We start from the raw sequence: 20732 nt of genomic DNA on the forward strand, positions 1-20732 counted from the left end.
ATAAATAAACCAATTAAATCTGAGAAAACACTGTCCTGCTATTTCTCTCCAGAGCCACCGCCCAGCCCGCCTCAGAGTGAGGGTGGAACTGTCTGCGAGCTGAGCGGCTGACGTGGGGACCCTCCCTGTCCCCGGCTGGAGACCCCCTCCGGCAGGCCGGCCCCCGCAGCTCGGCGTGTTTTCCTAACGTGGTGAACACATGCTCTCTCTGGAGGGTCACTGTTTCCCTCCAAGGCCCTTCAGTCCCACCGGAGGGGAGGAGCACGAAAGGCCAGGGGTCCCCCAGCTAAGAGGCAGAGAGGAAGGGGAGGGGGCTGCGAAGACCGCAGAGGCAGAGCTGGGCGGGAGGGCAGATGAGGCTGGTCGAGGCTGGGGAGAGAGAGAGAGAGTGCCAGGACTTTTGGTCCTTGTGGCTGGTGAACCCCTTCCACCCCTGGACCCACCAGGATCGGCGCAGGAACAACACCAGCCAGGAAAGAGACCGTCACTCTTGGAAGCCAAGCCTTTTTGTCTCTTTAGGGCAGCTGCCGGCCTACAGCAGAGCCACAGCAACGCGGGATCCAAGCCACATCTGTGACCTACACCACAGCTCACGGCAACGCTGGATCCTTAACCCACTGAGCGAGGCCAGGGATCGAACCTGCAACCTCACGGTTCCTCGTCGGATTCGTTAACCACGGAGCCACGACGGAAACTCCGGAAGCCAACCTTTTTGAGAAGCACAGAAAAGGGGGAGAGAGAAGGCCCCCCGCTGTAGATGGTTTCCTGGGGGTGCTGCACCTCCTTTCCTTATATTTGACTGTATTTAGCAAACCATCCACAGAGAGCCTCCGAGATGGAAGGCATCGTGCTAGGCGCTGGGGCCGGTGGAACAAAGCGGATGCTCCTAGTTGGGGAAGATGGCCGTACATACTGAGCACCCCATGTTCCAGCCCATCTGATAGAACACGGATGCTCAGCAGAGCGCTTGGTGGAAAGAAGGGCTCCTTCGTGTCTGGAGGGAGTGGCAAAGACTTCACAAAGGAGGGGACCTCTGGGCTGGCTCTTGAAGAATGATCGGGAGCATGCTGAACAGAGGCTGGAGGAAGGCATCCCAGCGGGGAGTCTGGGTGGAGGGGCCCAGACTAGGTAAAGGGAATGGTGCGCACAAGTGCCTGGTGGCATTAGAGACGGGGAGATCATCCCGGGAGCAAAGAGGAGCCCTTGCAGGGTCAGCAGGCAGGTACGGGGGTGACATTTTAGCAAGACCATGCTAGCAGCAGGGTGGAGGATGCGTGACAGAAAGACTGGATGGTGAATACCAATCGGGAGGATTTCTAGGCACTCTAAGTGAGATATCTTGGGACCTGAACGAAGTCAGTAGCAGGGGCTGGGGATAAGGGGACATATAGAAGGGGTGATAAAGAATCTATAGGGCTGAATGACCGATGGGACACAGGGGATATGAGGCCAGGACAGAAGAGAGCAGGGCTGCCTAGCTTTCTGGCTTAGGTGCCTGGAAGGAGAGCGGTGTGTTCAATAAATAAAGGAAAGAGAGGAGTTCCCGTCGTGGCGCAGTGGTTGGCGAATCCGACTAGGAACCATGAGGTTGCGGGTTCGATCCCTGCCCTTGCTCAGTGGGTTAACGATCCGGCGTTGCCGTGAGCTGTGCTGTAGGTTGCAGACGCGGCTCGGATCCCGCGTTGCTGTGGCTCTGGCGTAGGCCAGTGGCTACAGTTCCGATTGGACCCCTAGCCTGGGAACCTCCATATGCCGCGGGAGCGGCCCAAGAAATAGCAAAAAAGACCAAAAAAAAAAAAAAAAGAATAAAGGAAAGAGAACAAGTTGCGTGTGTATGTGTGTGTGTGCACTAGGGCACAATAATGGCTGTTAGAAGAGAAGTTGGGTCTAGCTGGAGATACACGGTATATGAGGCTTTACGAGCGCAGAGCACCCCACCAGCAAAGATCACGTCAAGATCTCAGGACAGGTAACTGAAAGGATGATCATGCCATCAGCAGACACAAGGGCCACTGAAGGTGAATGACGACGGGGCGGGGCTAGACAATGGAGTCAATGTCACGATGTCTGCGGGACAGAGCGCGGAACACCCGCGCCAGGCGGTTGGGGAAATGGGATCAGAGCAGCAAGAGGTCAGGTTTGGAGCTTCATATTCAGGAGTCCTCTAAATAAAGATGAAAGCTGCAGCTGCAGGGGCGGATGAGATCATCAGATTAAAGCGTACGACACAGAGAAGAGGGTCAAAGACAGAACACTGGAAAACACCTACTTTCATTTCGGGTGGGAGGAGCGCAAGGAGCCAGGAAAGAAGCTGTCTGCAAGGAGACTCGGAGCCTGGTCCCAGAAAGAGAAGAGGGTTGCCAAGAGGTGGCCAACAACCGGTTAGCCGAATAGATGCTGCGAAGGGTGAGACTCAGGGTTCAGATGAATGACCTTTAAGAGAAGGGTTCCGATGAGAGGTAGGAATGATGGTGGCCAGGAGCCGGTGGTGGGAAGTGAGGTGGTTACATGTCAAGAACCCTCTGGGCAGTGAGGCAGCAAGGGGAACAAGGAGCGATGAGCGTTTATGGGATTTTTGGGGGCTTTTTAGGGCCGCACCCAAGGCATATGGAGGTTCCTAGGCTAGGGGCTAAATTGGAGCTGCACCTGCCAACCTAGACCAAAATTTGGTCCAGGTGCACTTCTGTGATACGCACGAGGACACATGTCCACGTTAGCCGTCTCAAAGGACTGTGGGCCATGCCGCTCCCTGTCCTGGGGTCTCTCCGCCTGCCTAGATCCCCAGGGCCAGGGTGCCAGTGACCCTGGGGAAAGAGTCCCTTCAACCTGTGACACTCACAAACACCTCGATTCTTTCCTCCCTTCTTTCTGCCCTGACTCCTCTTCCTCTCCAAAACAAACATCGATGGAACATCTATTACGTGTCATCTGTCTTGGGTGGCACAACACAGGGATTAGCCCAGGCGGGAAAGGACTGCAGGGGGAGACTGGTGGGGCGACAGCCGCAATGCAGCAGTTTGAACTAGAAGTAGCAGGTGGGGTGGAGGAGAGGCGGGTGCACGGGAGACGCCAGGGCTTGGAGATTGACTGGAAGAGGGCTGCGGGGAAAGAAGGGACCGAGGCTGCCTTAGAAGTTTCGGGGGTGGAGTGCCAGGGAGGGGTCGGGAGTCATTCCCGGGGCCTCTCCTGCCTGCTCACAGCCAGAGCCGGGTGCGTCAAGGACTCAGAAGCAAGCACTCCATCTCGGGGTAACATGATCCTGTAACGCAGGGCTCCTCTGATGTGGGCTGCTTGCCTTTTACAGCATTAGGGGAGAGCAACATTTCATGGAAAATTCAATAAATCCCCCTGTACAGCCAGACGTCTGTAAACAATGGCTTCCAAATTCAATCAGGCTGGGGACCCGCAGCAGCATTTATGAGCTCTAACGTGGAATATTATATAGGGGAGTGAGTGGCAGGGGGCTGGGGGAAGGGACTTCCTGGAAGAAGAAAGCTCGTGTGTGGCTCCTGCTTTCCGATGCTTAGAGCGGCGTGATTCTCCAGGTAGACGTCCAGGCGCGGGAACTCCCGGGCTGGGCCCGGGGCCGCTGAGCCCAGGCTCTGCACTTGGAGAGGACAAGGGTCTCAGCCTTTGCAAGTGGCTGAGATGAGGCCGCAGGGTCACAACCACCAAGGCTGAGAGGGAGCTCCCCCGTTCCTCCCGCAACCTGCGGGCACCGCCCATCGGAGATGCGCATGCGCAGTCACGAGGTGCTTATTGCTTTGTCCTTTGCGAAGGCCCCACTGCTGCAAGCCTTTCTCCTTCTTCTTTTTTTTTTTTAATTTTTTTTTTTGCCTTTTCTGGGGCCGCTCCCGCAGCATATAGAGGTTCCCAGGCCAGGAGTCGAATCAGAGCTACAGCTGCCTGCCTACACCAGAGCCACAGCAACGCGAGATCCAAACCGCGTCGCGACCTACACCACAGCTCATGGCAACACCGGATCCTTAACCCAGGGAGCGAGGCCAGGGATCAACCCTGCAACCTCATGGTTCCTAATCAGATTCGCTAACCGCTGAGCCACAACGGGAACTCCAAGCCTCCTTTCTATGGACCTGCCGCCTGGCCTGGCCATGATCTTCAGAGAATGAGCCCCTCTGTCTCTCAGACTGCCCTTGACTTAGTGCAGGAGGAGGCAGGGCAAGGACAGAAGGAGGGCCTGGAGACGTTTTCCGATGAGAGACTCAGCCCTCCCCAACTGTCTAGGCCGCCCCAGGTGTCTCCTCTCCTTTGCCCTCCTGACACCTCCATGCCGGCCAACTCTCCCAGCCTCCGGCTCCTCTACAGCTGTTGCCTTCCAACCATCTGGCGGGCCTTCTCCAGCAAACCCATGTGGGGCGTTATGGGGCAGAGGAAACAGCAAAGCTTCTGGGTTCAAATCCAGTTCTTGTCCTTCACCAGCTGTGGATCTTGGATAAGCCACTGCCTCCGCTGACTCTCAGGGCCCTGATCTATCCGGGGGAATAATATTACCTGCCTTGCAGAGTCCCTGGGAGGATGGGATTGGACAGTGAATGGCAAGGGCCTGGTGTCCTGGGGTGAAATCAGCCTGCACGAAACGCTAGCTTCCTTCTCCAGGTTTCTCCCTCTCCTCTCAAACCTCCCGCTGATAAAGCTTCGGTGATTCACCAGACACTGCCCTCCCTCCAACCAGAGGTACTGGATGACCCATCAGCTCTTGGCTTGTGTCCCGTACTCCTCCCAGCCCCGCTTTGTGCCCCCTGCAGGCCTGACTGGAATCCAATCAGGATCAGAATCCAAGATCGCGATCAGCCCTGGCTGCACCGAGGGCACAGGTGAGCGGCGGAGGCGCCTCGGGGGTGTCTTTCTTAGCGACCTGGAATGGAAGCTTCAGGAGGGCAGAGGGTTTTCATCTGCTTTGTTTATGGCTCTGTTCCCAGCGTCTAGAGCCGTGCTTGACCCTTGGTACCTGTTCAATAAGCACTTCTGGAATGAATTAATTACTCCAGCTTCTCTTGCCACTTTCCTGTGGTTTTTCTCGGGTCCCAGAGGGAGAACAGAGAGTCTGCCTTCCAGAAAACCAAACCACAAACCCGCCTGAAGTCAGGAATACTTTCTTCCCTCTAAATATCCTTGGAACGCTGACCAGGCTTCCCCCACCGGAGGAGGCAGCAGAATCACTGCCAGCAAGGATTCTCCTTGCCACCCACAGCTAGAAACGTGAGTCTGGGGAGCATGAGGGGAGGAGGGTGGTTCCGGCAGGCAAGGGTTTATGGAGGCTTTGGGTTGGTCTGCATCCAGTCTTTGAAGATAATAGAAACCCAACTTTTGTGAATGTGAACTGGATACATAGACCCCCCTCCCTTTGCAGAGGACCAGTCCAGGAAGCCCCCTGCCCCCAGTCAATCTGAAACACAGGGCAAAAGGGAAAAAAGGTTGGCTAACACCAGAGCAACCCTACGTAGCATTTTAAAGGATGTATCTATCCCGTGCCAGGCTCTGTGCTTAGCCTAGCACTTCATGCGTCAACTCATTTAAACCTCAGATCAGCCTATGTGGAAAGTACTAGCATTAGCCCCATTCTTCCCCCCCCCCTTTTTGGCCACCCCACGGCATATGGAGTTCCCAGCCAGGGATCAGATCTGAGCTGCAGTTTTGAACTATGTCCCAGCTGGGGCAATGCCAGCAACACCAGATCCTTTAACCCACTATGCCCGGCCAATGATTGAACCTGCATCCTGGCTGAGCCCTTTGCACCACAGTACTCCATATCCCCGTGGTGTGTATAAGGAAATTGAAGCTTAGGGAAGTTAAATAACATGCCAAGATGAAAGATCGCAAGAAGGAGACGAACAGGACGGACCCTAGGTCTGAGGTACGAACCAGGACTTTCTGCGGCTTCAGAGGAAGATGACGGAGAGCAGACCTGGGCCTGAATGGTTCTGGGGCCCTGGCAGAGACCAGGCATTCCCCATCTGCTCCAGCTCCGTCCTCCACTGCACCCTCTCCAATTTACAGTGGGCAACTGAGATGTGTGTGAGCGGTAATCCCTCTGGGCTGGCCCTCCTGCTGCTGGGCTCTCCCTGGGGGAGAGCAAGAAGGTGGGATGGGGCCCGCGGAGAGCTGCTCCCTGACCCCCACTCTGGATACGAGTGAGTGGGATGCTCTGTGGCCCAGCTGGGACCCGTTCCAGCCACCTGAGCATACTTGCAAGAGCCCCCCACCAGTCTGAGGCTTGAGATGTGCTGCTTGCTCCATGGCTTCCAACTGCCCAGTCATCCCACCCCTCTGGAGGGAGGAGATCCTTTCGGATCGGAGCCAGTGTGGACCTTTTGGTTTCCATTTGGCCGGGTGGGGGAGGGTGTCTAAGGAGACCAGTCCCAGGGGTGAGATCTCACCCCACAACCAGATACCCAGCTTCGGGGGCTCTGGGATTTACTCCTGACACAAAAATCCTTCGTCCCCCTGCAATGTCCAACCTGTGATGTCAAGTCCCCCGCACACCCCAGCCACGTACCCGCGTGCACGCACACTCAGCTTCTGCGTTGACGGCTGCGGCTAGATGGGCCTGTGCTCCGGCCAGCTTTCCAGCTCTCGCTCCCCCTCTCTCTCAACTTCCCCCTCCCTCCGTCTCTCATTCTCCTGGCTAGCTGCTGTAAGGATCAGTCCCCAAAGAAAAATGCCCAATTTGTCATGTCATGTCCAGCTGTTAACCTCCCGTCGGTAAGCCATGGGGAAGACTTACTTTCTCCTATTTATTTATTTGCCACTTGGACAATAGACGGCCCCAGGCCTGCTGAGTTCTCCATAATAAAGCCACCAACGATCTCCCCCACCACCCCTCCCCTCCCCCCACCCCCATGTCCACAACACTGGCCAACCTGCAGGTGTCACTGGGCATTAACCCCGGGCTTCACTCTGGCTCTGCTGAACCAGAGGGAAGGGGGAGGGGGTGGCGCGCGTAGGTGGGGGGTCTGACGGGGAGGTCTCTGCACAAAGAGGAAGGCCTGGGGATGGGCTGGCTCATAACCATCCCTCCGGAAAGCTCACTGTGCTGAGGCTGGGGGAGGGAGGGAGGGATCCGCCAAATAATGCAGCTCCTTCTTCCCAGCCTCCCAGCGGTCTCCGGGCGGAGCCTGGGCCGGCGGGTGGCAGGCACCCGGGCTCACCGCACCTAGCAACACTGCCGAGAGACGGGGCTCTGCAGGAATGAGGCCCAGTGCAGCGGCCTAGGGCGGGCCCCGGAGGGGCTGGGGCAGGGCGGGGAGGCTCAGACCCTCCAGACCCGGTGCCCTCCTTTCGCCAGCACTCCTTCGCTCCTCTCTCCAGGCTCCTTTGGCCCAGCCTGATCGGCCTGATTGGCTCAGGTGGAAGCGCTAGCCATGCCCCCCAGGCTGGGCTCCCCTTTCTCCGGGGATGGATGAGAGGTGGGGAGGGGGGATGGGCCACTACTCTTCAAACGGCAGCCCTTCCTTCTGTTCAGATGTCAGAGTGAGTTACAGATCGCACCGAAGTGCAGCCCCCGTGGCCTTTCATCTGGGGCCCCGCCCTCAGTCGTCAATAACGTCATCTGCTCTTCCCTGGACCCTCGCTCCCCCTGGGCACAAGCTGTGGACAGGAGAGCCCGAGTTAGGATGAGCTGGGATTGCGCTCCCAAGCTGTCCCTGCACTAGCCCCCTCCTCCTTGGTGACCACTCCTCCACTTCCAGCATCCTCCCCATCCCAGGGGACAACCTAAAGTACAGAGGTGCTCGCAGGGCATTTGCCAAAGCGGGTCGTGGGGGGTCAGTGTGTAACCCGCCATGGACGGTGGCCTCACCAAGGCCATGACCTTAAGCTAGTGGGCACCCAGATGCGGATGAAAGACTTTGGTCAGCTCCTGCTCACTGAGATTCCTTGTGCATCTTTGTTAGCCGTCTGCTCTGCAGTAGGCGCGCACCGTTCGCTGAATCAGAATGGAAAGAACTGGGCAAAGGAAAAATGATGGTTATTGCAAAGGTGCCTCAAGGGTCCACGGGGGTCTGCACGGGTTCCCACTCTGTTCTTGGCCCGGTGCTGCCTGCCACCCATCATTTGCACAGAGAAGGAGCTGGAGGACCAGAGTGTGGTGGTCCAAGACCACGGAGGCCAGGCAGAAACAGGGTTAGGCAGGTTAGTCAGGTCAGTTGGGTGGGTTCAGCCCACACCGCCCTGTCCCGGTGGCCACAGCGAGGGAAGGGAGGGCCATGCTTCATCCGGGGACATCAAAGGCTACAATTTTTCTCAAGAGGAACGTCTCAAGATTTCATTTTATAAAATGACCCATATCCAGGAGACACGTGGTAAGACGGACGCCAACTGTTACAATGTTGCAGAGCAAGGCGACCAGAGCGGGAAGGCACCTGACCAGGATGGAGACGCTCAGATCACTGTTCAGTGTGAGAAGCACACGGGACCCTCTGGAGCTCTTCCACGGAGCCCTGGGATGCCCTGGAAAACAGTGGCTCCCAGCAGGGGCTTGGCGGTGACCTGTCCAGCACAGAAAAGGGGACGCTTTGGTGATGGGCAGGAGTCGGAGCTATGAAATAGGTCTCCGAAAGCCTTTTTTCCTTTTTTTAATGATTTTTATTTTTTCCGTGATAGTTGATTTACGGTGCTCTGTCAATTTCTACCGCACAGCAAAGTGACCCAGTCATACATATATATACATACTCTTTTTCTCTGAGAGCCTTTCAGTGATGCTCAGAAGTTAGGATTCTCCCGATTCAATCTAGGAGACAGTATGCACAGAGGAAAAACCACACAACTGGGTGACCTGCCTGGAACCCCGGCTCAGCTGGTTACTCGCTGTGCGACTTTGGATAAGTTACTTGACTGCTCTGAAGTTCAAGTTCCTCTCACATAGAAGGAAGCACGTAAGGTGACCTAACTCTGGGTTGTGAGGAGGATTAAGTGAAAGAATCTAAGGGAAAACACCTAGATTTATGTCTGACACAGAGCAAACACCGCAATAAATGTCACTGTCCCCTTTCCTTGTCTGAAACTTACTTGGTTCCATCTCGGCCTCAACCAGGATACCTGATTCGTGGCACCCGGGGGCTTCCACTGAAGGAGGCTGTGTTGCTGCTCCTATGGGTGGCACCCGGCTTGTCTGCTCAAAGCGTTTGGCCTTTCTGCCTCCTCACTTTCCTGTCACCCTCAGTTCTGGCCAGACACGCGGTGGTGCTTGGTTTATGTGGGAGGCATATACACATTTCTTATCTGGCCCGAAGAGCAGGCATTAAAATGCATTTTGGTTCGCCCAGAACAATAAAGAAAAAAAAGGAAGCTTTAAGTCACTAATAAAAATCAAATGTAGGCAGTTTGCAGGAGTGATCAGCTCAGAGCTTTGCTGTTCTCTTGTTAAGGGTCTGGAGCCATAAATAACTTCCCCATAAGAAGGCAGAGGCGAGGGGGAGTGAGTGAGAGGGAAGGCAACAACACCAAATTTTTCATTTTTCTCCATAAATCATTTCAGCGTGCGATAATATTTGTTTTTTCTAATGAGTCTCTTGCGATCCATTCCAGGAGCTAACATCAGGGCCTGTCAGGGGGTGATGTGTGGTGCAGTTCAACGCTTTACAAAAACTGCCTGCTACACAGATTTTTTTCCCTCTCTTCCTTATGCTAAGTATTCCTGAAGCCCATTATTCTGTGCTCATGCTTTACCCATTCTTCCTTTCTGCTCTCTCGCCTTCGGGCGGCGGCTTCCCTGCTCGGTCCACTGTCTGCCCGTTGGAAGGGTTTTGCGGCGGCCTAGGAAGGTAATGTGGGCAGTCGGATGGGAAGGTGGCTCGGGGGTCTCCTTGGGAGGCGAACAGGTGTGGACCTTGAGCTTAGGTGGGGAGGGGGAGCCGTCTTTAAAGGTCACCTGGAGCCAAGGTGGGAGGACGTCTTTTCCAGGCTGGATTTCTCAGGGCCAGCTACGATGGATCCCATCCCAGTGGCAAGATCACCTGCCAAGCAACACTTCCCCGCCCGCCCCCCCCCCAAAAAAAGCTGGCAGGTTAAAGAGAAGTCAGATTCATAAGAAAGATTGATTGTGCATCCTATGCAGAAGAGTGTGGCGTTCAGCCTCTCGCAGAGGACATTAATAAAGGATTTTACAGAGAATCAGGTTTGCATCTTAGACTCTTCTGCCTGAGGGTGTGGACCGGGGAGGGGTGCACGTTAAGAGGAAGCAAGGAGCGAGACAGGGATCAGAAAATCGGGGAAGGAGTTCCTATGGTGGCGCAGTGGTAACAAACCTGATGAGTATCCATGAGGACGTAGGTTTGATCCCTGGCCTTGCTCAGTGGGTTAACGATCAGCCCACTGCGAGCTGTGGTGTAGGTCGCAGACTTGGCTCGGATCTGGCGTTGCCGTGGCTGGTGCTGTAGGCTGGCAGCTGCAGTTCTGATTCATCCCATAGCCTGGGAACTTACGTATGCCACAGGCAAGGCCCTAAAAAGGCAAAAAAAAGAAAAGAAAAAAAGAAAATCTGGGAAGAGTGTTGCATGATACAGATGGAAAAATGATAAAATAGTGGATTCAGAAATGAGAGATTAGGAGAGCTGAGGAAAACCCTCACTTATTCTTTTTTTTTTTTCTTTTTTCATCTTTTCTAGGGCCACTCGCGCGGCATACGGAGATTCCTAGGCTAGGGGTTGAATCGGAGCTGCAACTGCCAGCCTACACCACAGCCACAGCAATGCCAGATCCTTAACCCACTGAGCGAGGCCAGGGATCGAACCTGCAACTCATGGTTCCTAGTTGGATTCGTTAACCACCGTGCCACCACGGGAACTCCCGAAGCCCTCACTCATTCTTTAAGACTGATTTTAGTGTTACCTTTTCTGTGAAATCATTCCTACCCTCTCCAGGTTGGCTCACTCATTCCTCTCGGCTCCTATAATGCCTCTTTCACCTCTCCCCTCTCTCCAAGCACTCATCACACTGTACCAGGACACTTTGCCTGAGCGCCTGGAAGCTAAGGGTCTATGCTATGTGGATCCTTGCATCTCACCATCTAAAACTGTGCATGGCACCTAGAATTGCTCAGTGGTACTTATTTTGAAAAGGCATACAAACACACGCGCCCATAAAAAGAAGGAACAGAACTGCAGGGAGAAAGCTGAAGGATTTAGGGGCAGGTGGGAGAAGAGGAGCCACCCAAGGAGACTGAGAAGGCGACACTCAACGTTGGAGAAGATCGAGCAGGCCACATCACAGGCTCACGGTGAGTCGAGGGAAGAGAGCTTTGAAGACGGCAGCCACGAGTTTTGGTGCCTGATGTGAAACGTGAAATTAGGTAAGACGATGACTGAATAGCGTCCACAGGATTTGGCCATTCAGAGGTTGTTACTGAAATCGCCAGAGCCGTTTAATGCATTGGAATGGTGAGCGCAGAGGCCAGACCAGCCGAGTCACTTCCGCTCAGGAAATGAGGCCGTGTAGACCAGTCTTTCAAGAAATACAACTAAGAGGAGAGTGAGAAAACGAGGGGTAGCTTCAGGAGACCAACGGGCTCAAGGGGAGAGGTTTTCAGGAAGGAGGAGGGTTAAAACACACTTACAGAGTCAATCAGGCAGAAAAGAGAGGATGATAGGCAAGATACACAAGGGAGAGGTGGGTCGGGCCAGAGCCGGCTGGAGAACGGTTCCCGGAGACGACGGGTCAGTGTTTGCAAGACAGGTCTTTGGTGACACAGGACGGGATGTTGTCCTCTGCCCTGATCAATACCTTAAAACCATCAACAATGCAACTAACAAATATCCAGGGAGACGAGCTCAGGACAAGCCAACACGACGGAATACAGAATCAGGGTTCAAAAATCATTTCCACAAGTTGGAATGCAAGTGAAATTTAACAGGAAAAGGGAACGGTTCTACATGTAGGCTAAAAAAAAAAAAAAAATACTGAGAAAAGTCTGATGGTGTAGGTCGGAGGAGTTGTGCCTTGAGGAGCATTCACGGGGAGAAGATCTGGGAGTCTGGGGTGAACGGACATCTGCCGAAAGACTGCCCGAGGCTTGGGCCACATTAGCAGAGATACAGTGAACAGAACGAACGAGGGCTGTCACCCCACAAGCACAGTGCGAACATCTTGCGCTGATCTGGGCTTCGTATGATTTGGGGGACACTGGTGACCAGGGCAGGTTTGGTCGGAATGGAAAGATGTCTTTAAGTCATGACGTGAGGTCATTGGCTGGGGAGGCTGAGGAAAGAAGCACTGAGAGATGCGATAGGAATTCTTAAATACTTGCCAGTAGATCATGGAGCACACACACAAAGATTTCTTCTGCCAAGAGTCAAAGGGCAGAACTTGAACCCCAGAGTGAGATTTGAATAAAGGCACATTCGTCTCAATAGGAGATTAAAGTCCATGGGTCTTTACCTGGGTTTTAGGATTCCTAAAACTGAATGTTGTGTCCGTGTGATTGCATGTGGGGATCCATGACTTTTCACAAATTCTTTTTTTTTGGGGGGGGGCATCACCTGCAGCCTACAGAAGTTCCCAGGCTAGGGGTCCAATTGAAGCTGCAGCTGCTGGCCTACACCACAGCCGCAGCAAGGCGAGATCTAATCTGCGTCTTCAGTCTACACCACAGCTCACGGCAATGCTTCATCCTTAACCCACTGAGTGAGGCCCGGGATCGAACCTGCACCCTCATGGATACGAGTCAGATTCGTTTCCGCTGTGCCACTGCGGAAACTCCCCACAAATTCTTGAGGGGTCTATCACGTAAGACACACACACACTCACACAAACACACATACAAGCACAGAAAAAAGGAGAATGTTCTTTCAATTTTGGCCACTGGAATGGAACCACACTTCCAGAAGGAGCAGGCTTCCCACTACTGGAGACCTTCAACTAGAGGCAGAAAGACCTAGTTAAACCTTGATCAAGTTTAGAGATCCGATTCAGGAAGAGATTGGTTGTAGGCCATGCAAAGGAAGGGGTGTCTGTGTGTGTGTGTGTGTGTGTGTGTGTGTGTGCGTGCGCGCGCGTGCGCGCAGAGGGAGGGAGAAAGAGAGAGAGAGATAAAGGAGCCGGTAAGACAGAGGTAGTGAGATAAACACTGTCATGGGCCGTTTCCATCATGTACTCACAAGAGCATAATAAAGCCCTTGTAATATACTAGAACTTGTGTGGTCCCGGGGCCTAATTTGCATACTAATTACTGAGTGCAAATGGGACCGAGGGTAGGGAGGAGGGTGGGGGAGGCATGCAGGGAGCGAGGGGCCTGGACTGTTTGCTCTGCCATTTCATATCATGCTAACAAGCTAATCCGGCGTGCAGTTAGCTCCTGATATATAACTGCTCATTAGTATTATAATAAAGTACATGAAACAACCATAAAACGTTATATACTGCACAAGTGTTGTTTTCTTGCCAATTATCTGCAGGCGGATTTATCACCACAGTTGTTTCGAATTCCCCTTGGTGAGGTTTGGGCGGAATAAAGAAAGGTGTTGGTGGCGGCAGCAGCAGAGGGGGGCCTTTTCGAGGGGCAGACCATGTGTTTTCTTAAGTAGCACTTACTGATGCGCCATTTCATGAGAGGGAAGCAGCGAGCTCCCGTCCTTCCCATCTCAGCAGCTCAGGAGGAAAGCGAGCAGGAGGGAGCTGGCGAAAGCCGCAGGCCTTCAGCCCGGGGGCCCAGAGGCACAGAGCCCACAGCCCTTGGGACAGCCCAGAACCTCCAAGCCCCGAGGCCTCCGTCAGTCCCATGTCTGTTTTATGGGATCTCGTAAATCGGCACCACTTGCTCTCCAACCTTCCAGAGTGACTCGGTTCAAAGCAACACTTGGCCCCACTGCCTGATCCCCAAAGTGCTAACTCAATGAGTTCGAGGGGAGGCAGCCTCATTCTGGAAGATATTCTGGAGATCAGTGGTCCTGGCAGAGTTCCCTTCTGCGTCTGTGCCCTCCAGGTACGCTCACCACCCAGCCCCCACTCAGCGCCCCGGGAGAAGCGGAGTATGTGAGGGAAGCCCCAGCTTTCCCAGCCAGTCTACTGGGTCCCGGCCACAGCTCTTCAGGTCACTACCCCATCAGGACCAGCGAGCGCAGGGAAGGCCATCATCCTGCTGGGAAGGCCCCCTTCTCGGTGGTTCTACGTGAGATTTTAGGAGCCCCGTCATTTAGTGAGGAAGCAGGCCAAGCTTCAAGGCCCTGTCACCCTCCTTCACCTTTCTCGCTCTTTCTCGCTCCTTCTCGCAAGGTCTCCCTTGAACCGTCTACATCCGTAGCCCACGGCCAGCCAGCTCCAGACGGCCTCACGGTCAGGAATAAGCCACGGGGTCAAAGCCGATTCTTAACAAGGAAACTCTCTCTCTCTGACCAGCAGTCACTCCTTCACGAGGCCCCCTACGTCCTCCCAGACCTGAGAAGGGACGTCACTTGACGAGTTTCCTACTAGCCGGGGTAGGAGGATGGCGAGTGGGTTCTGCCTGCCTTTGTGCTGTCTCGGTGCCAGAGACCCAAGCAGGTATCAGGGCGGGACGTTAATGTCAGAGGCTGGGGATGTTCCCCAGACAGCTGGACTCCCTTTAGTGGCCCACAGCGGATCTGCTCCTTCGCAAATTAAATCCCACCTTTGATCACATCTGCCCTGTACCCTGGGCGCCTTCCAAGAATCTCAATGGTAGGAGTTCCCGTTGTGGCGCAGCGGAAAGGAATCTGACTAGGAACCATGAGGTTGCTGCTTTGATCCCTGGCCTCACTCCGTAGGTTAAGGATCTGGTGTTGCTGTGGCTGTGGTGTAGGCCGGTGGCTGTAGCTCCGACTGGACCCCTGGCCTGGGAACCTCCACATGCCCTGGGTGCGGCCCTAAAAAAAAAAAAGAATCCCAATGGCAGACGAGGCAAGGTGATAGCAGGTGGAGTTCCACCAATTTCTGAGGAGCAGAGGCCTCCTGAAGCGAGGGTGACACAGAAGCCCCTCCCCACATGCAAGGGAGGAAATGCAGGAAGCTGCTCCGTCTGTAGCACCACCACCACCCGTGAAGCCAGACAGCTTTACACCTCCCTGGAAGAGGAGATGCTGAAACTCTCCCCCAGTCACAGGCAATCCGGGCGACTCGGGTCTCCTTCCGTAGCGTCCGCGCTTGAAGAGCTGAAGAATGCCCTGACCTTCTGATCTAGAGCTGCTTGGCTGTCTTCATTCTCTGCACCTTCAACGTCCATCAGATCACCAATGGCCAAAGGCCAAAGAAGGACCACTGGACTATTTGCTTTGCTTTGCTTTTTTTTGCCAATTTCTAGGACCGCTCCCGCAGCATAGGGAGGTGCCCAGGCTAGGGGTCCAATCGGAGCTACAGCTGCCAGCCTGCACCACAGCCACAGCCGCTCGGGATCTGAGACGCGTCTTCGACCTACACCACAGCTCACGGCCACGCCGGATTCTTCACCCACTGAGCCAGGCCAGGGATCGAAGCCGGCAACCTCATGGTTCCTAGTCGGCGGGCGTCGTTTCCACTGCGCCACGATGGGAACGCCGTCCCTGGACTATTTTCTAATGTCAGAAACATGCTTTGATGTGTCACTGACTTTAGGTTGATGACACGGAGGAGCACAACCCTCTCTCCTGTGCCAAATAATTCCAAGGGTCATTATCGGGTCAGGCGCGGGCAGCCACGCGGACGCTGCTGGTGGTGATGATGGAGGAATGCCCACCTCATTCCCATACTTGCTAATCTCCAGATCTAAGGGGAGGACGGTGGGCCCAAAAGTGATTCTTGTCTCTGAACTAGACTAAATACCAGCGCGCTGGCAGAGGCCAACAGCGAATAAATGGTCCCCGGATTTAGGTGCAACTGGTATGTGAACTGACTGAAGTCCAGTCCAGTCCAGGTTCTTCAGCAGAGGCGAGTTCCCCCAACAAAGGATGCTTTCTGCCTGTGTTCACGCTGAGCCCTCTGCCCAGAATGTTCATCCATGTTTTCCCACGGCCAGGGCTTTATAACTCGAGTCCGGGATTATCTCCTGTGGAAGCTTTTTCTAGTCTTCCTTGTCTAGTCTGATTCAGGTGACTCTGTGTGCCTGCACTTACCTCGGCCTTTGTGTGCGTCAGTAGCTTCAGAATCACTCCAGGGCAGTCTTCCTGGTGTCTTATTCTTTGCCATCCCAGCACCTGGCATAGAGCCTGGCCCAGACCAAACACCTAATACATGTTGTTTGGTTTTTTTAAGGCTGAAACTGTTGCATGTGGAAGTTCCCAGGCTAGGCGTCCAATCGGAGCTACAGCTGCCGGCCTAAACCTCAGCTGGTTGCAACGCCAGACCCGAGCCGCATCTGCGACCTACACCACAGCTGGTTGCAACGCCAGATCCTTAACCCACTGAGCGAGGCCGAAGATTAAAGCCACATCCTCATGCATATCAGTTGGGTTCATTGCCATTGCGTCACGAAGGAGCTCCAGTACTTGTTTCTGTTTATTGCAAAGTCTGAGAGAACCAACTTGGACTGAAGCTTTCAGCTTCCGCCGAGACCCCAGACCAGAGCCCTCCATGGACTTCTGTTTACTCTCCAGGCAACAACCACTCATGGAGCAGGCGTGAGGCACTCAAAGCCAGGCAGTCCCCGCCAAAACCAGAGTGAAGGGGCAAACTTCTACTTTATTTTCATCCTCTTTCTCCTTCCTTCGAGACGAGTTGTCACAGATCCAGAGACAGCTCTGCAGGGGCTCAGTCCTATGGAGCCTGGCAGGCCCCCCCATCCCCCCAGGATGCTGGCGCTCTCCTCATCCTCCCATGCCTTGCTCAGTGGGTCTTCAGGGGCTGTTTAGCAGAAAGCCCCTGGCATCCCCTCGGCTTTGGGCTGTTCCTATTTGTGGGAGACTTGGGTGGACCACAGGGAGGCGACGGATGCCTTTCCAGGGACTGTTGGGGGGATTAATGAGATTGTTGATGCAGCGCTTCTAACACTGTGTCAATCACATAACAAGCATTCACATCGCACTGTCCTAGTCCTTCTGCCCCACTGAAAGGCACACCGCTAGAATTAAAGAAGAAGAAGAAGAAGAAGAAGAAGAAGAACATGGGCTTTGAAGACAATGAAATTCTGTCCCTTAAAAGCTATTTAACCTTGGGAAAATTGCTGACCTAACTTAGCTTCCGTTTTCCTACCTGTACCATGGAAACAATAAAAGCCCATCACAGCTTTCATAAGAAATTACAATATTTGATAAAAGACGTCCATACATCCATAGATCTGAAGTTTCTACCCTCGGTATATAGAAGAGACTTAATACACACTAGAAGAAGATAATAATAACAATAAGTGGAAAAGTCTGAATTGGGATCTAAAAACCCGACAGCATAGGAACAGGATAAAAGAGATGTGACTTGGCAGTGCAGAGTTTGGGGGTTAGTTTATAATGAGTTCAACATGAATTAGCAGCTCATGTGACAGTCACCTGCATTCACAAAGCAGTGTCAGGCTCATCCTGCTCTGCCTCGGGCAGTCCCCTCGGGCAGGGCAGATCTGGGCACCCCCCTTTGAGAGCCCCCACAGCAATGTACGCGAAGGCCTCCTGTAACCCACAGCACTTTCCCCCGTGTCAAGCCCTGTTAGGAATCCGCAGCAGGACCATAACCATAACAGAGAGATGATCTGTGCTGACTTCAGAGGGGAGCAGACAGGACTGCAGGGAGGGCGGGAAGCTCGGGGCCATGGAAAGAAAGTGGGGGGGGGGTGGATCGTCAGTTTGCAGAAAAGGAGGCTGATCCAGATGGAGGGACCTGATTCCTGCGTGTCCTCCAGGGGGACAACCAAGACACGTGGGTGAAAGTTAAACCTAATTTGGACAGATTATAAGATTTGGGTTCCTTTTAAGGAAAACCGTCTCCAGGCATCAGAGAGATGCAAAGGAGGACTCCTTGGGCAAGTCAGGAGCTCCCCCTCGAGAGCGGTATTGAGGCAGCAATGGGATGATAATCCGTCCTAATAGAGGGAAGTCAAACATGGAGCTTGGGACCAGCGCTGCTCTGACCCTGCACTGTCATGGCTAGAGGGATTCTCTCCCTCCTGTTCTCTGTCCTCAAAGGGGCAGGCAGGGTCAGAAGTCCTCCGTTTAATCACGCATCTGCTGTTCACTGAACATCTACTACATGCCAGGCCACGTGCTTGGTGTTGAGAAAATGGGCACAAGTGAGGAAGAGCCTTTGGCCTCTGAGCTCCTGTGGTCTGGCGGGGTTACCTGCTCTTACAGAGTCTGGGAAAGTGCTTTGGGGACACGACAGAGAGCGTCACCAGGTGTCTGGAACAGGGAGGGGCCTTGAGCTGAGTTTTGAAGAAATGCTCTCCCAGATGGCAACGGGAAGGAAGAGCACAAAAGGCAGAGAGGACAAGATGGCAAAGAATCACCTGCCAAGGCAGGGTAGGTTGAGCGAGAGCCGAGGAGTACGGGAAACGGGGCCGAGGAAGCAGCCTGGGGTCGGGCTGTAAGGCACCGGGGGCGCCTTACGGAGGACCTTCAGCGCACCTTGAGGGCCTCAGGAGGCGTGCGTGGAGTCTAAGAAGAGTGACCCTTGTGTTTTCCAGAGATGACTGGCAGGAGTTACAAGAAAGCTCTGAAACATCAGGAGGCCATAGAAAGGGAGAGCACAAGCGCCGAAGGATGACTGGGGGCTATGTGGTCAAAATTTAAAAAACACACACACACGAAACTTTTCTGACTGCAAAAGTAATGTACACGCATTGCAGACCATGTAGAAAGTCGAGAGAACGCCAACGAAGGAAACGAAGCGATCCATGATCCCACCACCCGCTACAACAAATTGGTGTCACTCCTCCCGTTTTTTTCGACGCACAGTTTTTACTTAACATCGTTTTAGACTCTCAGCTGAAATGTTCTTCAAAAACATGATTTTTTTTTTTGTCTTTTTGTCATTTCTTGGGCCGCTCCCGCGACATATGGAGTTTCTCAGGCTAGGGGTCGAATCGGAGCTGTAGCCACCGGCCTGCGCCAGAGCCACAGCAACTCGGGATCCAAGCCGCGTCTGCAACCTACACCACAGCTCACGGCAACGCCGGATCCTTAACCCACTGAGCGAGGGCAGGGATAAAATCCACAACCTCGTGATTCCTAGTCGGATTCATTTCTGCTGAGCCATGATGGGAACTCGGATTTCCTTGGTCTTAAACATTTGGGTTGTTTTCAGATTCCCTGCTACGAATAATACTGAAGTGGTTATCTTTATGCATAATTCTTTGACCGCATTTCCAATTTTCTTAGAATAGATTCCAAAAAGGGAATTACTAAAAAAAAAAAAAAAAAAGATATGAATATTTTAAGGCTTTTGCCACACATCACAAAATTGCTTCTGGAAAGATTATATGAATATATACTTTTACTAAAAGCATATAAGAATACCTGTCTAATGCCATCCTTATTAAATAAGCACTGAACTTTATAATTTTAAAAGTTGTCAGTTTATATAGGCAAAATGTTATCTCATATATTTAATTTATATTAGCTTATAATTTTGAAGATTTTATATTTCTTTTATGAACTGCTTGTTCACGCCTTAGTTCATTTTATATTGAGCTATTAGTGCTTTTTATTGATTTGTAAGAGCTCTTTACATATTAAGGTTGTCAAATGTTCTGCTATGTTCACTGTAAATCTTTGCTTCTTAGGTGGCATTTTGGCATTTACCTTTTATTTTTGTTATGATGGGGCTTTTGTTGTTGTTGTATAGCAATTTAAGATTTTGGGGTGACTTTTCCCACTGTGTTTACGCGAAATACAGATACAGATCTGGTTATGACTCTGTCCTTTGCATTAACTTTAAACTTTATCTGGAATTAATTTTGATATGAGGTACAAGGCAAGGGACTTACTTCTCCCCCACTCCCCAAGATTTCTTTTCTTTTTAGGTAAAAGAGGATAGATAAAATGAGGTCAAGAGGGAGAATTTATGTTGAACCAGGCTTCTTTTAAAAAATATTTGTTTAATTATAGTTGATTTACAATGTTGTGCCAATGTCTGCTGTACAGCAAAGTGATCTAGCCATATATATATGTATATACATAATGCACATATACATTTATATATATATGTACACTCCTTTCTTGATATTATCTTAAAAATAAGGAAGGCTGCTCAAATTTGCTGGTCACCCTTGCTCAGGGGCCACGCTAATCTTCTCTGTGTTGTTCCAGTGTTAGCATATGTGCTGCCGAAATGAGCCCTGAACCAGGTTTCTGCGGATGCATTTGGCTGGCTGTCACTCAAGGATGTTGAAAAAAACATAGTCATGTCCGTTTTGAATATGTTGAGTCTGAGTGCTCTGGGTTCAAGGGGAGATAGTGAGCTGGCAGCTGGCATACAGGCACGACGTCCAAGGAAGAGGTTTGAGGCAGACCCCGCAGACATGAGAGTCATCGGTGTTCAGATGGCAAGAGACACCACAGGCTGGGAGGAGCTCACCCGGGCAGATGCCTAAGGTAAGGAGGGAAGTGAAGCCAGGTACCCTGGGCGGCGACCATGCTAAGGGTGGTGAAGCTGTGGAGAGGGAGTGAGAGGGAGGAGCCAAGTGCCACAGACGGGGAAACAAAGCAAAAATAATCTGAAAAAGGAAGAGGTGAGCACAGCATCAGGAGAGACAGAACCCAGTCTTCACGGGCTGGGTGAGCTGGAGATGGGGCAGCGGCGGGGGGGGGGGGGGGTAAGAGCAAGCTCGTTTGGGAGCAGGTTTGTCAATAACGAGAAGGAGGATGGTG

General features: G+C 52.8%; 1 non-coding gene across 1 annotated transcript; it reads right to left on the bottom strand.

Moving 5' to 3' along the window:
• Positions 1 to 20094: 20094 nt before the first annotated feature.
• On the bottom strand, positions 20095 to 20201 carry LOC125134724 (U6 spliceosomal RNA). Its single transcript, XR_007136736.1, has one exon. It is a non-coding gene; the product is annotated as a U6 spliceosomal RNA (small nuclear RNA).
• Positions 20202 to 20732: the final 531 nt, after the last annotated feature.

The sequence above is a fragment of the Phacochoerus africanus genome, chromosome 8 (genome assembly GCF_016906955.1).
Source record: "Phacochoerus africanus isolate WHEZ1 chromosome 8, ROS_Pafr_v1, whole genome shotgun sequence".
Classification (NCBI taxonomy): domain Eukaryota; kingdom Metazoa; phylum Chordata; class Mammalia; order Artiodactyla; family Suidae; genus Phacochoerus; species Phacochoerus africanus.